The 22,636-nt window shown below is 38.5% G+C and overlaps 1 protein-coding gene across 1 annotated transcript in view; it reads right to left on the minus strand.

The window, feature by feature from the left end:
• LOC131313195 (subtilisin-like protease SBT5.5) overlaps positions 1-15,892 on the minus strand; it is a 37,822-nt gene extending 21,930 nt beyond the window's left edge. The window contains exons 1-3 of the mRNA XM_058341362.1: positions 15,594-15,892; positions 13,963-14,125; positions 13,654-13,816 (exon numbers count right to left, since the gene is read on the minus strand). The gene's annotated coding sequence lies outside the window, so the exon portion shown is untranslated. The remainder of the gene's footprint in view (positions 1-13,653; positions 13,817-13,962; positions 14,126-15,593) is intronic.
• Between the last annotated feature and the right edge of the window lie 6,744 nt (positions 15,893-22,636).

The raw sequence follows: 22,636 nt of genomic DNA on the forward strand, positions 1-22,636 counted from the left end.
ATGCGAACACGGACATGCATGCGCGCACACAGAGAGAGAGAGAGAGTCTATAAGCCAGACACCAAATGAATTTCCAATCACGGAGTAGCTATAAACGATGATTATTTTTTCAGCATGCCTGAAATCATCCAATTAAAAAGGTAAGTTTAGTAAACTTAATAGAGGACATCCTCATATAAGGCAAAGCATTTCACACCTGCCAAAAACTTTTTCCAGGAACTTCTTGTGATAAGTGGGGACGGCAATGGGGACGGGTCGGGGACGGGGTACTACCTCCCCCTACCCATACCCCCTATCCCATTCCCATCCCTGACCCGATCTCCGATGGGAATTTGTTTTTTTCCTCCATCCCCAACCCAAACGGAGAACGGGGATCCAAAACGGGGATTCTGGAATTCGGAATTCAGGTACCTGTATTTCACAATTTCAGCACCTAACAGCATATACTAGTATGTGAAAGCCGAAAGGACTTGGATTGTTTTGTATTTTTTTTCAGGGAAAAGAGCTGAGGAAACAGTACTAGTAACAGTTGTCGGTTGGCCAGGAAGTTAAGAGCCAACAAAGCTCCACAAACAGAATTAGAAAAGCCAACAAAATAAAATAAAGTAAGGTATCAGGAACGGCTATATTTATCACTTTTTATATATAAATATATATATTTCGGGGATTCGGGGACGGGGAGGGGCGGGTAACGAACGGGAAACGGGGACGGGTAGGGTTCGGGGCTGGGACAGACCTATCACCGTCTCCTACCCGATCCCCGAATTTTTTTTAAAAAATTCTCCATACCCTACCCAATCCCCAAACGAATCCCTAAAGTTCGGGAATTTTCAGGGCGGGGAACGGGGCGGATTCGAACGGGTCAGCTGAGATTGACATCCTTAGTGATAAGCTAAGGAAGCTCCATTGCCCCCTATTGGTTTACCGGTCAAGTAAACCATGTGCAGCTGCATTAAGGAATGGCGATACGCGGGATTCAAATCTTAACTCATATCCAATTGTTCTAACGTAGGAAACTTAATTAGGATCAGTTAGGAGGTAGGAATCGGTGCATTGGAAATTTTAGGCCAATTAAGTAGGCCAAACAACAGCTTTCACAATCCATATTTGATCGATACCTGCAAATACTACAACGAAATGTGAACAGATCAAGTATCTTAGAGATGCAACCTACAAAGCGAATGGGGCAAATTGACTTGCAAATCTTAGAGTTCGTACACATGCAAAATGCCCATACTTCATCAAAATGAATCGACATGAAAAATTAAACAGGAAGCAGTAGGAAGTAAGAACTAGAGAAACTAATTATCTTGCACCACCTCTGCTCCTGGAACTGGAAGGGGATCTCGTTTGTCATCTATAGGAGTGTAGATCTCAGTTTTGCGCTGCTTAACCTTTCCTGCATAAAGATGGTTCAAATCAAGAATGACATTAAACATCTACTCCTAACCCAACCCACAAACAAAACACTAACGGAAGTGTTCAAACCATCACTTGAATAACTAAAGAGACAGCAAATTTCTAGTTTGGTAACTGTCACTGACTATCTCTGCAAACTACTATTGCTATTAACTCCAAACTTGCAAGGGCATCTCCAAGAAGCATCGTAAACAAAAGGTATCAGAGCAAAGAATCTAATACAGTTTGTCTCCCTAGTGATGGGGATCATAAAATGCAGATATAAACAGGTATCCAATCTCTAAATAGAGAGAGAGAGACATACCTGAGCGACTGTTTTCATCCAAATCCATGTTTTCCTGGGGCAATAGAGAAAAAAGTGACACAAACATTGCATCAATAGGCTAAATAGAGAAAAGTACCAAACACGCATAAAAATTTCAGGCCGTGGAAGACAAGCCAAGAATCTAAAGAACCATGCATTACCCTAGATGGAAAGATCAATGGGGTATGAGCTGGAAAGGACTAGACAGGCCTAACCATTGCCAATACATATACAATGTGGTTGCTTTCGAAAATAAATTTAAATAAAGAAATAGCATACCCCTTACTTTCAAAATACTTGAGGAACTCAATAGCGTTATGCTGTAGAACCATTCCAAAAGAGGGAAAGAAAAAAAAAAGGGCAGGCCTAGAGTGGCATTTTAGTTTCTATACTCCATATAAAAAAATGTATGACAAATCTTTCACATGCAACGCACGTGCAACGTTACTAGTATTTACAAAAGTGCAATGATCATTGCACATACCCGGTTAGAACTCTTCTTGAGTCAGGATAGGAGCGGAAGGAAATACACATGTGCCTCTTCGTTTATTTCTGTACCTATCCCATATATATGTTCTTAACTAGAGGTCAGGTTCGAACGATGCGTGTACAAGTCGAATTTTGACTGTATTTCAAGGAAGACGGAAAAAGTAAAATATAAAAAAAGACAAAATCTAAATTTCCCAAAACGAATGCCGAGAAACACCATCAAAATCCGTCTCGCACACACATAGACCGCTAGTAAACGTTACTAAAACCGAAATATATAACAATTCCTCCGGTTTCCTTACAAAAATCATATTAATGTATGTATACGCAAATTAAACAGAAACCCTAGATATATTATACTTGAACGCTTGAATCCACGTGTGAGAAACTTATTATCGGAACTTGACAAAGTGAGACGAATGACTGAAATACAAACGAACAAACGAGAGAGAGAGAGAGAGATTGAACTTTGCACCCTTGCACTTTCAATCAAACAACGAAGTCGCCCATCAACTTTATACGAGACAAATTTGGGTAAATTGAACTTTGCACCCTTGCACTTTACACTTGGTATCACTTTACTCCTTTTATTTTTTATTTTACTCATGAAACCCTCATACTTCAGTCAAGTATCAATTTGGATTCTAATAAATGACCTTACAATCTTCCTACGGATGGAAGGTACTCCTTAGTCCCAAATTGCTCAACCTTTTTTTGGATAATCGTTCATTTTGCATGAAAAATATAGGAAATTACTATTCACTCACACTTTCAACACTAAAAAATAAAAAAGGGAGTGTAGATAACAAAAAAGAAAGTGTGAATATCAATTTCTAAAAAAAAATTCTATATTTTTTTTAATAAAAACTTATTGTAAGTTTTTACTTCTTAACGAGATCTTTAAAGTGGTGTAAAAAAAATTGAAAAAAAAAATCATCCTAATACATTGTTTTTTTGCGTGCAAAATTCATGGTTATCCAGAAAGGTCAAGCAATTTGCCCATATTGCAATATGCTACCTTTTTTATAATAATCTACACTCCCGAGGACCTTGGATGTCCCCTTTGTTATTTTCAGATATAAACAATAACCAAATCTCTGAATTTATGTTGATCATTTTCATTCGTAACTGTTTGAAAAACATAACATATCGAATTACAAAGATTTAAGTCACTTAGCAGTAGTATAACTTGGTTAGCTAAGTGAGAAAAAAAACGTTGTAAAGAGTTTTAATAACATTCTTGGTTTAGTTGCAGCAAGGAACAAACATTTTAATGCGCGTCTTATGTTCTTGCTTGCTGATGCTTTTATTAGCACGCATTAAACTTTGTGTTTTAAGGGTTTTCTCGTCATAAATTGGGCTTCGATCTGCCAATAACTTAGGTTTTCAAAATAGTGATAACTGTTGTGAATGGTTGCAACAAATCTTTTTTTTTTTTTTGTGGTAAAAAGTTGATAAGATACTTCATTGATAACGAAGAGTGTGCAACAAATAATTTACTTTACTTCCTTTGGTTGTTAGTTTAAGGTGTAGAAGTCAACTGAAAATGGCGTCTCGAAGACCGTATAAAGTCGTTTTCGAATTGAGTTCTACTGCCATTGAGCGGAATAAATGTTTTCAGCACTCCGGGATCTTGCATGTTTGGGTTAGCTAACATGCCCCAGGCTGGTTTGGGGGCATGAATGCCACAAAATTGTGCTTCCCTGTTTGTAGCCTTCGGAACTTCAAAATCTCACATGAACCATTGGACTCTAGGACTCTAGCCAGTCAAAGAAACACCATGCTCTCCCTTTTCTCTCAAGCCACTCCGCTACTTTTTCTCTCTTGGTATGTAATTTGCCTGATATGGTGTGACAATGTTAGTATGTTACGCCTAATATTAATAAGTTGGTATACTTTTGATTGAGTTAATATGAACTTGTCAATACATAGTCATTGTTGCTATGCAAAAGGCAAAAATTATCATAAAATTTAGTAACTTTTGCAACAAGAATTGGTAATTCCAACATCGAAGTGTCAAGTCTGATCACAATACGTGGTAACTGTACTCTTAATTTTACTGTCTTGAATGGAGGGAAGCGGTTTAAGAATTCCTTACGGAAAGAGAACGAATTTGGAGCGGCTAACTATAAAAGGAATAACAATAGTGCCATTGATGAGTAATTATGCATGAGTAATTATGCATTCAAGTCTCATCTACATTGAGGAACACACTCAATAATATCTCATCGCAGTTGTCACCAGGGTGGTGCATCAATGCAGTATGCGTTGACTGGGTGTGCAAGTATTTGCACATGTATGTGTGGTCTTTAAATTGTTCCCATCTGATACTTCTCTTTTGGCATGGCAGCACTACTCTCCACCTTGGCTTCCTCCACCTAGAACAATCTTCAATTTAACATTGAAGTAAGAGCTGAGGCAACAATTTCATCGCTGAGGCAACAATTTCATCTTGACCCAAAGTAACGGGCCCCCGGGGGTTGCATGCTTTATTCAGCCATCTGCATGTAGCCAGATTCCAAACTAGTGAAAGCCATAGATCCAATAAAACTATATTGACAAGAGTTTGTGCGTTGCTCCTTAATCTCATTTGATGGTCTTCCTGGTACGTAGAAAGGTTTCCAACCTAGATTGTCTCCAACTTCAAACTCTGAAGAACTTGGAATAATTTGTCTCTCATTAACCGTATACACTTCTTCAACAAATACCAAGTTGAGAAGCACAATATTTGATTCATTCCTTCAACCAGGAACCACTGCAAACAAGCACAAGAGAACACCCAAATATAAGATAGCTCACTGTTGAATTGAATGAAAGGGGTGCAAGTACTCATACGTGAGATTCTTGATTTTGGTTGAAGCCCACAGTATCCATGTTTCTTGGCACCTTTCTTCAATTCTTCACGAGAGTGGAACCGAGGATTTCTTCTGATAAAGATTGTGTGCCAGAGTTGTTACAGCATAAGCAACTTGAGATAGTGTTCTATGCCATAACAGAAACAAATTTCCAAGCTCGAAACTTCTAACTTACGAGGGGTGATTAAACACCTGTGGAGCTCTAATCTTCTTGAGCATCCACTCAACATGGATTGTTCCAAGAAACTACTCTTGTAGTCCTAAATACAGGAGTAGATCCAACACAGGAAATCAAAAAAGAAAACACATCAATGATACTTGGTATTAAAACAAATTTCCAAGCTCGAAACCTCTAACTTACGAGGGGTTATTAAACACCTGTGGAGCTCTAATCTTCTTGAGCATCCACTCAACATGGATTGTTCCAAGAAACTACTCTTGTAGTCCTAATTACAGGAGTAGATCCAACACAGGAAATCAAAAAAGAAAACACATCAATGATACTTGGTATTACTAAGGCTTGCAGAAACAAATACAGACTAGGAACAACCAGCAGGAAATTTTCAGTAAGCGTGCAATTGAAGAAGCTAGCATAATGTCCTACACAAACAAATACAGTTAATATGACTTCTTGACCAGGGAAAAAAATTATTGAAACGGACTAGGAACAACCATCAGGAATTTTCAGCTCGTGCAATTGATGAAGCTAGCATAAAGTCCTACAGAAACAAATACAGCTAATATGAAAATGAGACCAGTAGAGTATTGGACACTGCCTGAAATGGAATCTGCTGCAGGCTAGGATAATCCAAACGTCATTCCAATTGTTCTGCTTAAATATCAACACTTCAATATGCGAAACTAAAAACAAAGAAAAAGAAAAAGAAACAAACTCTGCTGATCACAGACAAAGCAAAGAACTTCCAGCTAAGCAACAGCATCTCTCTCACAAGGAAACATAATCAAAAGTACACAATATTACGAAAAACAGCAGTTTATGGCTGACCAGACATAATGAATACTCGCATTATCATCATTTACAAGAATTTCCTGCAGGAAGAACAACCATGGTCACATTCCAATATTTAATCAGATCTGACTCCTGCATTCAGTATTTGATTCAAACATCGTGAGAAGCTGGTATTCTATACTAAACAAATTCGCTGGGAAGTAAAATTCAAAGTAACATCCTTGGCTGAGTCCATTAAAAACCTGTAGAGGTAACATCCTGATGGTCTGGTATGGACCTGCCATGACTCCGCATTTCTGATGTTTTACAGTCTTTTGTACTAGTCAGATGATGATTTTGAATCATTAATGTTCACAAGAATGAACAGCATACCATTATCATCTTTCTTAGTTCTTTTCCCCCAGACAGCATTGTGTTTCTCCAGTTACAAGTGTCCCTAAAAGCCCTATTATCAACTAGTTAGGCCATTTCTTCATGTTATATGCAATAATCTTGAGTAAACATGATATAGACACATAATTATCTTTCAAGTAAACAAAATGTAGACATGCAGATCTATCAGACAGTGTTCTTTTTTCCATTTTTGGGTACACACAGGTACCAGCCTGTGCTGATCACAAGGAAGCTTCCAACGAAACAATGCAAAAAACCGCAAAATTTCAAGGCAGAAAATTATGCAGAATCAAGGCTTAATTAATTACACTATGAGCATAAGTTAAAACTGAACAACAGTCTTGACATAAATCTGAAGAGGCCAGAGGAAGCTGCTTTTCCAGGTAGAAGATTAAGAAGTCAGTGGCTGAATAACTACCAATACAAAATGCAATTGGCACGGAGACTGAATTGCCCCACACACACACACACACACACACACAGAGAGAATAGGATCAAAGCTGTACATGTGTGTACTTGGTGATGCAAAACCAGGAAGCAAGGCTTGAATAACACGAGCTATTGCGGCTCAAAACCAATATCACTAAATGCCAAATTCTGAAACTTCCCAGTCAAAAAAGAGAGGAAACTGTGACGTAAATGGCAAACATGCAGGAACACAAGAATATGTGATAATGTGACCGTAGAACAAATTGGAAATAAAGAGAGCCATGATTTGAAAATATGATTTAGGGTAGAGTAATAAACCTAAGCTATTTCAGGTAAATTTTATTCAAGTATCAGCAGTATTGAGGATGAGGAGGCTAGGCTAGGGGCAAATTACGTAGAAATTTGGTTGTGATTTCACATCATGTTCTATTACAGGGTTAATGTTTGGAGGGTTTGGGCAAAAAGTGTTCGAAATGGTGGGGGATGGTATGGGTATCAAAATGATACTGGATGCACTGGCTTAGCAATAATCTTGTGTATTAGGGGAACCAGAAATGCTTACTATTTTGAAGGTATTGCAGCTTTATGGAAGGAGATTAGAAATTTGATCAAGATCAAGTAGGCATTTTGGATAAAATCAAAGTTCAGTCCAGTCCATTGACATATTCATAAAATGACACTGTCACCAAACTCGAAAGCATAAAGGACGGAGGAGCAATCAACTTAATAAATAATGTTTTGGAGTTTCCTCAGATTTCTGCAGCCTCTTAAATTCAACAAAACAAGTCTCCCCAATACCCGATGGACACTGGCTCTGTTACAGCACAAAAACATGTAAACAACAGAACCATAAAAATTCAACAGCTACAACCACCACTTTTGGAACTCTACGTGCACCTACAACACAATATATCGGTGGCACCTATGCATGATATCCAATTCCTGTGAATATGCACCCCGATGGATACTGGCTCTGTTTCAACACCAAAACATGTAAACAACAGAACCATAAAAATTCAACAGCTACAACCACGACGTCTGAAACTCTACGTGCACCTACAGCACAATATAACAGTGGCACCTACGCATGATATCCAATTCCTATGAATATGGAGCTCTTCCCTTGCATTTTCTGTGACTCTAGTAGCTGGCCAATGGACTATACTAGAATTTTTGATCAGTGGTTTTTCTCTCTGATTCTTTGAATAAGAAGAGGACTACAAAATATAAAATGACTAAAAGTAATTGCAAAAACATGCTCGCTAAAAAAATGATCTTTTTGAAGTGGAAAGTTAAGAGAACAATCACTTCTCTTGTGCTATTACAACAGGGCTCCTAACAATGTACTTTTTGCTCTTCCATTCAAACTCTGCTAAAAGAAATCATCTTCGGCTTTGTTCCAATCAGTTACTCTCAAGTGCATGTCAAAGCTTATTTCCTGGAATGTATCAGTAAAGCACAAAATGGCGGGATCGACTTGGATCTCAACCCCCTCAGAAGAAGTCATGTGAGATAAATATATTTTTTCAACCTAAATTACCCCTCATTCAAAGCATTTCTCAATGATGTTTATTACACACGGGTATTTTGGAGGAAGCTAAAAGATGTGGGTTCCAGAGGAAGTAAAAGAAAAAACATATTCAGCTCATGTGACTTCTTTTGAGGGCATTGAGATCCAAGTCAATCCCACCATTTTGTGCTTTACTGATACATTCTAGGAAATAAACTTTGACATGCATGTAAGGGTAACTGATTGGAGAAAGTAATCAAAGTCGAAGATGGTCTTTTTTCAACAGAGCTTGAATGGAAGAGCAAAAGGTACACTATTAGGACTTAAGAGCCCCGTTGTAATAGCACGAGAGAAGTGACTATTCTCTTTACTTTCCACCTCAAAAAGATCATTCTCTTAGCTAGCATGTTTTTGCAATTACTTTTAGTCCTTTTATATTTTACAGTCCTCTTCTTATTCAAGGAACCATATATAAAGAGAGAAAAGTCACTGATGAGAAATTTTATACTCCACTGGCCAGTTGCTAGAGTCACAGAAAAGGTGAGGGGAGGGCTCTATATTCACAGGAATTGGATACATGCATAGGTGCCTAAACCATCCCTGGTTTCTCCTTGGGTTGTGCCCTAGATGCTGATTGTCGAAACAACATATTCGTACCCATACCCATGCCCCAATACTACTTTAGTGTGGAAAACAAATGGCGAGTTACAAGCACCCACATTCATTTGCCATGGTGTTGTATTTCTAACCTCTACATTTCTGCTAGCAACACATGATAACAAACCCTTGAGAGTTGCTACTAATGTTGTCCGAGCAATATAATTTTTCACGTACGAAGGAACCGTCATCTCACTACTTTCTTCATCGCTTGGTGGATCCGTTCTCTTACCAAACATTTCAACTTCATCCCGTGGTTTTTCAAAAATGGAAAATGACAACATCTAGGCTCAATACTTAATAGTCTTTCCTACAGCACCCCTAAATAAGAAATGGCGTACTTTGTAAATCGCTAGTCTTGCTGCTGGTACGACACCCCTACATGTACCTTCTTTACTAAACCGAAACCTATGTTGTCGACAATGTTACCCTCTACTATGGATGCACAATTAGTGACGTGCCCGCAATAATCCACTATAATTTTAGCATTTTCAGTCCAAGGCTTATCTTCGTAGTAGTAGCAATAAGCTCCAATCACCTTATTACATTAAACATTAGTAACGTAGACCGAGAATAGTAAGTCAATGAATTAAAGGCTAAATGTGATATAAAAAAAAGACAAAAGGGCGCCAAGCGAAAAAAACTAACTTATTAGGCTTGAAAGTTTTGTCATTGCTCAGAGGGAATTTGTGCTCTTTGTTTAGTGGTCTAATTCCCTTATCGGAAAAACTCTTTGAGTTCATACATATACAAGAATCAATTACAGCAACGACGATGTCATTGCTACAAAGCAAAATGAAATTGTTGTTGCTGTAATTGATTCTGGACTATGTATGAACTCAAAGAACTTTTCCGATAAGAGAATTAGACCACTAAAAAAAGAGAGTACAAATTCCTCTGAGCAATGACAAAACTTTCAGGTCTAATAAGTTAGTTATTTTCCTTGGCACCCTTTTTGTCTTTTTTATACCAAATTTAGCCTTTCGTTCAATGACTTATTATTCTCAGTCTATGTTACTAATGACTAATGCAGTAAAGTGATTGGAGCTTAGTGCAACTACTACGAATAGGGTGGGCTTTAGACTGAAAAGGCTAAAACTATAGCGGATTACCGCGGGCACGACACTAATTGTGCATCCAAAGTAGGGGGTAACATTGTTGACAACATAGATTATGGTTTAGTAAAGAGGGGTACGTGTAGGGGTGCCATACCAGCAGCAAGACTTGCGATTTACAAAGTCTGTCAACCATTTCTTATTCAAGTGGGTAGTAGGAAAGGCTATTAAACATTGAGCCCACATACTATCATTTTCCATTTCCAAAAAAGCATGGGATGAAGATGAAGATGGAGTTGAAGTGCTTGATAAGAGAACAGATCCACCAAGTGATGAAGAAAGTAGTGAGATGACGGATCCTTCGTACATGAGAAACTTATTGCTTAGACAACATTAGTAATAGCTCTCAAAGGTTTGCTACCACATGTTGCTAGCGGAAATGTAGAGGTCAAAATATAGCACAACGACAAATGAACATGGTGTGCCTGTAACTTGGCATTTGTTTTCCACACCAAAGTACTATTGAGGCATGGCAATGGCACTCTCAAAGTAATCTCTTTTCCTTTATATATTCAAAACTTAAAGTATGAATCTAGTTCTAAAACCATTCGAATATTAAAACCCGTATATGTTGAAGATTTTCACGTATTAGAATCCGAATTTCGTAAAGATGTTGGGATTTTAAAACCCGAAATTCTATCACATTTTCAGGACTGGAAGTCGTCGAGATTGTGGTGGTGGTGGTGGTGGTGGTGGTGGAGAACGTGGTGGTGTAAGAGGTGTCATGTTGGCGGTGGTGGCGGTTATGGAGGTCCTGGTGGTGGAGGGGTTTTAAGAGGAGAGGTATGTTGGGAAATGTAGGGGGTTGGGTTGTATTAGTAAATTAGTAAAAGTAGAAAAGGGTCATGCGTTGAATGTAGAAATAGGGCTTTATGGAGAAAATAGTGGGTTGCGAATAGCTGGCCTTTACATATTACACATAATAAAATTTGTTCCTTGCTTCCGTGCATAGCACAGTAGGACGCTTGTATATACTTACATATATCAGGCCAGTTCTACAGACACAAGTTTTAACTCAACTTTAATTGTACTCTCTATCACTCCTCTCTATCACAGGTGTTCTCTCTCACTACACTCCCATCCCCTCCCTCAACCTTAGGAATGGCAATCGGGGAGGATATGGGTATTTTGTACCCCCGAAACCAAAAGCCCACCCAAATCCGCCCCAATACCCGAATGGGAAGAAGAGGAATGAACCATAACCGAACCAAACGGGGTTTGGGTAATCCCCAAACCAAATGGGTAACCATATTTAGGATGGAAAATTCGGTTTGAGAAATCACAAACAAGACACAACTATCTCAGAAACATGAATCGATTTTCCCTAACCAAGATGCACCAATGGAAACTCAATTGTTCAATCATTAGACATCAACCTGCAATCGAAAAAGAACAAATATGTGCTTAAGTGTTACTTGCATCAACTAACAATTGCAATCCCACTTCTGCTCTGTTCTTGAGCAACGAAACAGGGGTCAAGTAGAGCACAACAGCAGCTCTTCCATCACAGCAAAGAACAAATATGTGTCTGAGTGTTACCTTCTAGTTCCGCACCAAAAATGAGTACAAGGTTAACCTACTAGCAAGATGACGATCGTTGGCGACCGTGAGAGAGAAGGATAAGGAGTTGCGATTCAGAGAAAGCGGGGGGGGGGGGGGGGGGGGGGGGGGGGGGGCAGAAAAAAAGAAGGGGGGGCGGGATAAGATGTGTCAATTGGTTACTAGACTAAAATCGGGAGAAATTAATTACTAGACGAAAATTTTCCCAACAAACAATTTTATATAGATCTACCTAGAACTTTCAACTTCTGATATGAAGTTCTACTTCTTTTAGGATGGCTATCTAGATCAAATAATTTTTGTCCCCAAGTGTTTTATATTTTGTTCTCCCGATTTTGTTCAAAATATGTGTTGGTGATGGAAATAGCGACGCTTTGGACTGGTGTTCTGTTGGGACTTGTAAGGTTGGCTTTGTATGAAATAAGGGAAATAAAGGAGAGAGGGAGAATATTGGCTACAAAAATCTTGAGAATGGGGGAGGAAATAACTTTTCCGGGACGCTAAATTCCATATCTTCTGCAAGATCTGTTTTAAAGGTAGGTGAGTCCTGTTGGGAAAACCATTTTCCAGGATCTCCTCATTTCCTGGTAACTGAACACTCTAAATTATGTGGGAAAATTAACTTTCCCATCCTCTATTGAGATCTAAACATGGCCGAAGCGGGGAGGAAAGGGCAATGGCGAATGGTGAACTCATTCGTGTGTGAACACTTGGCCCTTTGGCCACTCATTGAACAACACACCAAAACAGAAAAGAAAAAGACGTAAAAAAATCATTTGCATGGAACGACCCGGCTAAGTGACTCTGGGTACCCTAGTGAATAGTTCTCGATAATGTTGCCTAAGTTGTATTCGACGTATATGTCAAGCGGTCAACAATTGACATATTTTGCGCATTCCAGTTCTGGTAGTACCTTTCTTTCTCATTTGGGCAGAGGTTTGTCTTGGCCTATATAAGCAATTCATATATTTGCAAACTAAGAATGCAAATCAACGGGGATGGCTTCAACCCAAAACAGGTCTACACCATGCGTCGGCTTCTAGGGGAAATGAGACATCTTTGAGTGGAATAGCACCAGGCAGCCAAAGGAGCTAGCTTAGGGCTTACACATCGCAGGGTGGAGGGGGTCATGCTAAGATTCTGCCCATGGGCCTAACAACATAATCACACGTTCCTGTAAGACCATAACATTTTGGTTTATTTCATTGATCTCAAACTAGTATCTTGTTTTCTAATTGATTCCGAAGGAGGCACATTTATGCACTTCTTAGATTAGGCTAGGCCGCTATAGCTATGATGGGCGTCGGGTCGAGATGCCAGTGATTAGCACATAGGGGAGTAGTTGACCAGGTTTCTCAGCTTGATATACAACACCTTGCTTCCAAGATATCTGCATTCAACTATGCCTCGTAGACACGGTCAAAGCGCACCCTGTTCTCGTCTCAAGAGGCCCATATAAGTTGAGCCCTTTTCGGTTGAAAGATATCAACATCCAATTATGTTGTGTAGGTATTCGGAGGTGACCCTTTACCTGCAGGCTGTTGACCATTCCTTATAGGCTTTGCTTCACCGATGCGAGATCCAAACCCAATTCCTTGAGCTTTATGTTTGAGAATTCGTATGGTTTTAAATGAAGGTCCATTTACTATAGCTCTTGGCTTGTTTATGGTAGCCTAATCTTCTTTGCCCTAGAACATCAAAGAGGAAGTGAGGGTTTGGGGATAAAAGGAAGCCTTGGTTTTCGAATACGAATGTTGAAGTAGTGCATGTTAGGTATGCTCTTATCATTCAAGCGGGGTGGTTGGGGTGATGGCAACCAGGTGAACTCATTCCTGTGTTAAACACTTGGTGTTAGGCCAAGGGTAGATGAACCAATAAATGACATACCAAAACAAAAAGGACAAAACAGATGAATCATTGCATGGAACGACCAGGCTAAGTGAGAATAGTACTCAGATAATGTTTTGTCCATTTGTCTTCTCCTTCGACATATATGTTGAAGTGGTCAACAATTGACATATTCTGCTGAATTTAGTTCTTGTAGTACATTTCTTTCTAATTTAGACTGAGGTTTGTCCTTGCCATTCCCCCTTGTTACAAAAGGCCTTCTCATTCCTGCGCAACCATACAGAAAATGAAATGAGATTTCATCACGTAAACAACTGCTGATTCAGAATAAAGCGAGAAAAACAAGGCAATCAAAAAGAAAAGCCGAAAACAGGGGTGTCAAAAGAAAAGGTTCGTAAGAATGTGAAACAAACCATCTTCTTTACTATCTGGAGACTTGAGTTGATGCACTGCCCTTGCTGCAAAACGTTTTGAAGTTGTAGATGTCATGTCATGCAAACATTGAAACATACAAAACAATTTACAATGAGCCATGCTCTGTTGTTCTTTCAGGCTTTGCCCAAAGCGTAGAAGTCACTGCAAAATTAAATTCATGGGTTTTCAGTTCATGTGCAAGATTAAACAAAAAGACTCTTATCAACTCTATTTTTTGAAACTCTTATCAACTCTATTTTTTGAAACTCTTATAAACTCTATTAAGCACCTTTAAAAATATATACCAAAGATAATTACAAAGGTAAAAATAATAAACATCCCCTCATATATCACTCTTTATCAATGACAACCCGTCATCTATTAAACTCGCCACTTACACCCCTCGTCTATCCAATAATCGATTAAGGGGTTATGCCAACAAAAAGAGTTCAGTTACCTAATTGCCCTTTCATTATGTTTAGCCTTTCTTGGGCATCTAGTATCTCCTTCTCTGTCTTTTTTAATCAGTCTTGTATCTCCTACTTCAAATCTCGAGCATTGGCTTAGATCTATCAGTACGAACCACCGTAGTTGACCAACACCTGGTAACACTTCCTTTCATCCTCAGTTGCTTTGAGATTCTACAATTAGTAATGCTTCTATACTTTTGCCCCCATTTCTACATCTTCTGTATCTGTTTATAACCAAAAAATAAACAAATAGTAGGAACAAACCACAACCCACCCCCCCCCCCCCCCAACACCCAAAAAAATCACCAGTTGCAGTGAATGGCCAGACCTCCACACCCCCTCTTTCAAAACCATAATCCTCTGCCAAAACCCACCTCGCGCAATCTAAAACCCTAATCCCCAAATCCGAACTCTCGGGGGCGCCGCAAGCCAACTGGTCGCAGCCTCAAACTTGAAACACCACCACCCCCCGGCGAGAACCGCAACACCGTCAGGCCAGATCCGGCCACACCCAGCAGTGTAGGCCGGCGGGCACTCCCCGGTAAGGAAGCAAAAGCAAGAACGGGTAGGGGACAGGAAGCGGAAGGCCGGCGGGAACCCCTTAAGCAGCCCATAACCGTTAGGCCAAAACCGGGGACATTTAACAATAGCCACCGTCGGCAGCCAGACGAGTCGGAAAAAGCAGATTGGAGAAGAAGAGAAAAGAAGGAAGGAAGGGAAGGGAGAGGGGAAAATGTAGAGACGCCCAGGAGGGAGGAGAAGCGGGGGCGCCGCCCCCCGGCTGAACTCTAGTGGCTGATTAAAACTCGAGAGAAGGAGAAGGGGAAGGGGGTAAGAATTCGGTTTGTTTCGTTTCGTTCCAGCTGGGAAGATTGATGTTGCTTGTAAGTTGTACGGGGAGATGATGGATAAATACGGTTGAGTATTTGATTCAAGCTTTTTGCGATGGAAACCAGGTTCTATACTTATAATAGAACCTGGAAGCAAAAAAAACCCTCCAATGGGGATGTAAAATAGCAGAAATCTGGATGTAAAATGGCATAGATGGAAAAAGAGATGTATATTTCCATCCCCTTTTGGCTACAGCTATAAATTACAGGTCATCAAACATCATCAAATCCAACTGTAATACCAGAATAATGATGGACGACCGGAGTTACCTGTATTCGCAGGAAAGTTGGCCGGAATTTGTTCCTCGTCGCCGGTTTCTGCAAATCTTCGCTGGAGTGACCAAAAAATGCCGGAATCCAGTGAGAGAGAGAGAGAGGGATCTCGCCGATGAGAGACAGGGATATCAAAGGGAACAGTCGGTGATCATAAGCATAGGGGAGCTAGGGTTTCAGTCGCTCCCTAACCGGAGAAAGAGAGATCAACGAGAGAGAGAGAGAGAGAGAGGGAGGGGGGTTTTCATCTCCTCTGGTTCTTGGGGGGGCGGGGTTGTAAATAGTGGATTTAAGTTAGTTGAGTTGTAAACTGGGACCAAAGTGTTTATTTTTTTTCGGAATAATTTTTTATTTTAAGTCCTCAATCGGATACCAAAATTATTTTTGAAAGGGAAAAAATTAATTAATTATCCATCTCTTTTTTTCATCTCACCGTTGGACAGTAGTGTGTTCTATTTTACATCCAACTAACTTTTAACTACTTTTTTCATCTAAAATACTAACTATCCATCCAGTTCCAAAATACATCTCCATTGGAGATGCTTTAATAATGTTTCGAAAGGGTTTGGAAGATGCTACAGACTAGTTTTGGAAGATGGTCAGAGCAACTCCGCTGGTTACTTAAATCTTGACTCAGACTTAAATTTGAGCAAAAATCATTCAAAACGCTTCTCCACTTCTTACCCAAATCTATACCAAATTTAGACTCAAATCTGGTTAAGACTCAAAATCTTACTCAAATTTTTGAACGCAAATTTCACACCTTCAAAATTTACAATATTGCCATTAATGAAGATTTTACTCAAATTTATGCATAACCAAATCAAATTTTTACTCAAATTTGGGTAAAAATATGTATGAGGGGAGAGCATATCCGGTTTTACCTAAATCCTTTCCCAAATTCAAAATTTGGGCAAAAACATCAAAAACTTATCTTCAATCATGACCAAACCCTTCCCCATTTTTGAGTTTTACCCATTCTTTCCTTCAAATCTGGAACAACTTTTGTCTTGACCTATTTTCCCAACGGCTAGAGAGAGAGCGAAAGAGAGAGAGAGCCCTACTTGGTATGAACTGTGAATGAGCTGGTCACAAAGTTTTCACCGGAAACGGTGCATAGTTTTGTCGGAGTTGCAGACTTCATCGGAGCTGGTGCAAGTTTCGCCGGAGTTGCAGAGCCTCCCTAGGGTTAAGAGTTTGAGCTGTGAAGGAGAGGAGAGAGAGAGAGAGAGACATGGTGAGGGCTTCGGTGGTGGTGAGGCGTCGTCGATGGGGTCTCCAGTGGTGGCAGGACGGCGTTTGTGGGGCTTCAATGAGGGCTTCGAATCTAGTGCAGACGTTTAAAGAGGGAGCCCTAGGGGATTTGGGTTTGAGTGTAGGGAATTTGGGTTTGATGATTGGAGATGTATCTACCCAAAAAGGGTTTTTACCCAAATTTGACTCAAATATAGAGAGAAAAAATGGGTGAAGGTTGGAGATGCACTAATTCCTAGCTTTTAGGCTCCTTTAGAACCTAAGGAAAAGAAAAGAAAAGAAATTAAATGGGCAAAAAATGAGAGGCAAAATTTATCATTCAAATTAAAAAAAATTATTTCTTCTCTTTTTCTCTTTCAACCAAATAATAAAAAGTGAGATTTTTTAAATTTTCCTTTTTTCCCCTTAAATTTCAAAGAGAGCCTAATGAGTTGATATCTAGGTTTTGTAAAGGAGATAGGAACTAGTATTCTAGAGTTTTCGCTCTCCTCCGTACTATGGGTGGATTTTGCTTTAAAGGTCAAATAGTATTCCATAACTTATTTTTTGTTTTTATTCAAAATAATCATATTTTTTAATTTTGCGTCAAACTTTTGTGAGTTATTGACTCGTCTCGGCGAGAGAAATCGGAAAAGTAAAAAAATTTGATCGAAACTCATAATTTTTTTAAAAAGACAAAGATAAGTAAAATAATTTTCCGTTTGACTTATTTTTGTCTTTATTCAAAAAATTATAAGTTTCAATTAATTTTATTTTTTACTTTTCATCAATAAATCACAAAAGTTTGATGTAAAACAAACAAGTGCAAAAAAAAAATTGAATAAAGACCAAAAAATAACTTAAATTTTCATTCCAAACCCACTCTATAATTGCAAAGAATTGTTGACCTGATATATTTACGTATGGAGGCCATAATCGACTTGTTTTTTTTGTGTTTACTTTCATTCCATCCAATGTATGCTAAATATTTGGGTTGCTTATTTGTTGAGTCTCAGCAACAAACTTTTTGTTGTCGCCAATGACTGAGGCACACATTCGGGGATAAGTTGAGTTTAGTTGCCAATTATTTTTAATTTTTTAAGAGCATCAACAGTGTGGAATAAGCAAATGTGAATAATCAAAACATGTCACATCAGATTATGATTATCCATTTAAAGATTGCTAAAGTTAACAATGTCAAATTCCACATTGGTTATTTTTTGCCTATAATCAAAACCAATGGGCCCTCCAAACTTTTTCCCTTCATTTCACGCATATTTTTTGAAAACGCAATTTTTGAAGGAAAAAAAAAACAGTTGATGTTAGATACAGTTTTTCAAAAAACACACTTTGTTCACTTAAAAACTATAAATACAATTTTGAGAAATTTTGAAAGAATTATATTTACACAAATAGTTTTGAAATTTTAAAAACTATAAATACAATTTTTTTAAAACAGATTTTGTGTAAAAAATAGTTTTGTAGAGACCCGGATAAATTTTTATTTATTTATTTATTATTGAAATATTTATTCAATGACTAAATGGGAAAAGTAGGAATTATTTAGTGGTTATTTGAATTGAGGGTTGAAGTGAAAGAGTAGAGACTTGAGGGAGTGTGAATGTGATATAAAGATATGAGAGTATAAATAGATTGGATGTGTGTGTAGGAGATTATATATCTCCATATATATATCTCTCTCTCATCCGTTCTCTCCCTCTCTCTTCACCGATCTTCTCTCTCTCTCTTATCCTCTCACTATAAAAACTCGTCAAATACCTTAAGAACCTTAAGGATCAACCTCCCTCCGGCCTTCCAATCGCGTGCTCGAGCTAAAAATTTCGTGGGTCAAGCTTGGAGGGAAGCTCTCGTCGATTTCGGAGTTTGGGGAGGCTAGGGCTCGACCAAATCGTTTGAATCTCGGCCATTGTTGTGAGGTAGGGACTTCTTTACCTCTTCTATGTGTATATATGTTGATTTGGTGTGTGGATCGTGCTTGGATCGTTCCCCTTTGGTGCTTCGAAAGTCTGTCAAAACTGCAGAAAATCACCTTGAATCTGCGTGGTATTGATACCCAAATAAGGGGTATTGATACCCCTTTCTTTTCTGGAAATTCAGTTGCCAAGTATTGATACCCATATTAGGGGTATCAATACCCCTCCCTTTTTTGGACAGCTTGTATTGTTTTGGTGCCCCGTTGATCGTATTGAGCTCCAATTGTCTCTAAGCCCCTTTTGAACATCTTTTAACCTTTCTCACATGCTCAATTGACCTTCTATGATTAATCATTGCTAACCATGATTCATTGGACTCCGTTTGTAAAGATCGAAGAAAGATTGTTGTGATAAAAGCTTTGTTAAAATACGTTATGTTGGTTAATCGATTACTTGATGCTGTTTGTGGCATGATTATGGCATTGTTGGCATATCATATGACGTTTCATGTGAACGTGTGACTAGAGTAATGTCTTAACTTGCTTGTTGAGTACGAAGGTAGGTATGTGAGTCGGAAGTTGGATTAGGAAGTCTCGTAACGCAAGGGATGATAATACGAAGAATTAGAAAGTCTCGTAACGCAAGGGGTGGTAATATGGTGACCAGAGTTGTTAGGGATCACCGTGACGCAAGGGGTGGTAAAACGGTAATCCTCGTGGTGTTATACGGTAACACAATGGGTGGAAATACCGATGGAGGTGATTGGCAATAGTGAGTTGTGTCGAGGTTACTTGAGTTGTTTAACTTTGTGTGAACTTGGTGGTACATTGAGCTATGGGCATGCGTTAGGATGATCTTATTGAACGTTGGAAAACCTTTGAATCAATTGTTATCTATTGATTAAGCCGTACTTCCTGTCTTCATTTCATCTGCACATTTCATCGTGTTTACATATAGAATCGGTAAAGATTTTCCTGCTGGGCTAGTGGAGCTCAACCTAATCTTTCTTTCAAGACAAAATGCTAGACGATAGACTGTATGCATTCATGTGCTTAGGTATGAAGACTTTTGGGAGTTAATTCCGTTTTAGTTACTTAAACATCTTGTATTGGCTTTCTTTTGACAAAGATGAGTTTGTAACTTATTGTACTTAAATTCCTCTTGATTATAAAGTATGTAATATCTTAAACAAGTTCGTACTTGTATTTAAGTTGATTTGGGCCGTAGTGCCAAAGTTGTAATTACTTAAATTTGGGGACTCGTTTGTAAAGTTAAACTGTTGGGAAATCTTTTGGGTAATATTTATGTTAAGCAAGGATCTTTTATTCAAATGGATTATTTATTTATGTTGAAAATCGAGGGCGTGACAAGTTTTCTATAAAAGAGTTTTGAAATTTCAAAAACATATTTTTAAAAAACACACTTTATTTACTTATAGTTTTTAAAGTTTTTGAAAAAAACAGGAAAAAAATTGAAAGTTACAGTTTTTTAAAATTATTTTTTGAAAACATTGTTGAGAGAGAGAGAGAGAGAGAGAGAATGGGAGAGAGAAGGTTTTTGTGTAATGTTGGTGTACTTGATTGAGAGATAAAATTTGGTTATTGACAAAATATTACTAACTTTGATTATTGAAGAGCTAAAATTTGATGAGTTGTTAAAAAGTTGATAGGTTTGGTCATTCCAATGTGAGCATTTTTTTATCCAACATTACTAACTTTAACAATTCTTTATTTTGCTTATTCTACTGTGGATGCTCTTACGACCAAATATATTTTGAATGCCTAAGTATTTAGTTTCAGCAACGACATTTTCCATAGGTTGCCGTGTTAGATTTCAGCAACTAAATATTTCATTAGTCGCGGTATTTGATCGTTGAATGTGTAATTTCTTGTAGTATTTTTACGTACAAAATTATAGTTTTAGTCTAATATATTTTTATCATTAAACTTAAAAAACTATATTTTCATCATTATAGTAATATAACATCTTATATATAACTATTTTCTTCTTTTTTGCCATTATTTTTGTATATTTTTTTCTTAATTTTACATGTGGCGGGGCGGGGTAGGAACGAGAACACCCACAATAATCCGGCCGGGTTGGGTCGGGTTGAGGTTGTGCCATAATTCCTGGGTCTGGGACGGATTATGCCAAAACCCGTCCCATTCCGTTGCCGTTTCTAATTGAAAGCCGTTGAGGTATGTGTGCTATAATAAAGAAATGCATGAGGGACTATCATCTGTATGGACACGCACATCGTTTGAGAGAAAGGAGCGAAGTTCAGGTTGATTGCATGGTTAGTGTTTAACGGATCTTTTTGCAAGTGCCATATTTTCTTTATTTACTTGAGTTGCATTCATAGAATTTCTCAAATGGTCATGAAGTTAGTGTGATGGTTAAAATGAGGTAAACTTATCCTCAGAGCGACGCGATCTTAGTCATCTATTTTTGTAATTAATGGTTGAGATTCGTTTTTAATTATGACCGGTCATAATTAATTGTAACCAGTCATAATTAATTTTCAATACGGATCGTCCACAAACACTTTGGACGTGTGCGATTGGCCTCCGTAAAATCTTATTTACGAAATGGTCCACAAATAAGATTTTCAGATGTGAAATCCAAACAACTCTTGGGATTTCATCCAAAATGCCTACTTGATAATGGTTGATATGGAACAGAGGAGTACCAAAGAACAAAGAATTAAGCTTTCACAGAACATCTCTCTTTCAGAGGTCAATTTACGTAGGCACTAGCTAGGACTTCTAATATTCATGATCGGAACAGTCTAATTGGGTGGATGACCGCGACGCCGCCACCGGAGATGCCTCGCCACCTTGCGGCACGTCAGAGATGGCGGCGAGCATGCGGCGGATGCTGACGGAGCGCGCCGGCTTAAAGCTGAGGGATCTCAACTTGCTATCGGAGGAAAAGATGTCCGACGAATTGGAGAGGATGAGATAAACCAAAGCTTGGACAAGCACGAACATCCCCACCTTCATTAACATATCTTCCAAAGACATCTCCATCCTTGATCTTTTCCCTTTCTAATTGATTGCTTTGAATTGAAAGAGCTTCTCTGAATTTCTGGACAAGCTGGGCAGTAAAACAATATGATTGTGTTTGAGCTAATTAGATTGGGAGAGACCTATATATACAGAGAGAGAGAGAGAGAGAGAGAGAGAGAGAGAGAGAGAGAAGGGTGGTTCCGTGAAGCTTTGGAGTGGAAGTTGTTATTTGACTATGAAAAGTAATGGCATACGTGGTGGGAAAGCTGAGTAGGATATGACGTAGAAAGTCGAAAAAGAATTGGACTTGGTCGTTCAAAAGAGATTAAATTAAAGTATACACATTTTGTCAATTAAAAACTTGGCAAATTCAGCCATCTTAATCACGTGTAATAACTCAGCTAATCATGCATACGCTGATACGCATCTGTTCTAGAACAATATGCCGGGGACTTCAAGTAGGAGGTGGATCCTTTTCGGTTCAAGTTTTGGGCTGGGGTGGATTGTCAAAATCTTAACCGTTATCAATTTCTTGATCTATTCAGAAACTTTTTGCGTGAACCATTGATTAATTTAATGTGCATCTCAGATTAGAACTATTTCTTTCGGTTCAAAACTTGAATCAGAGATAATCCGAATGCGAAAAAGTAATAACGTAATTGCAAATGATTTTGCCCCGGTGCATGGCATGACAACATTGCTTGTGATTTGGTATTAAGGTGCCCTGTGACGTGGTACAAAGTTGTGCCTAAGGGCATGGATAGGAAGAGGAATTAAAAATCACACAAACTCTCGAAGTCTAATACGCACATAGTGTATTAAATGTCCGTCGGTTTGGAGAGATTATTTAATGCCCATGAGATAA

Source organism: Rhododendron vialii, chromosome 13a, assembly GCF_030253575.1.
Source record: "Rhododendron vialii isolate Sample 1 chromosome 13a, ASM3025357v1".
In the NCBI taxonomy this organism is placed as follows: domain Eukaryota; kingdom Viridiplantae; phylum Streptophyta; class Magnoliopsida; order Ericales; family Ericaceae; genus Rhododendron; species Rhododendron vialii.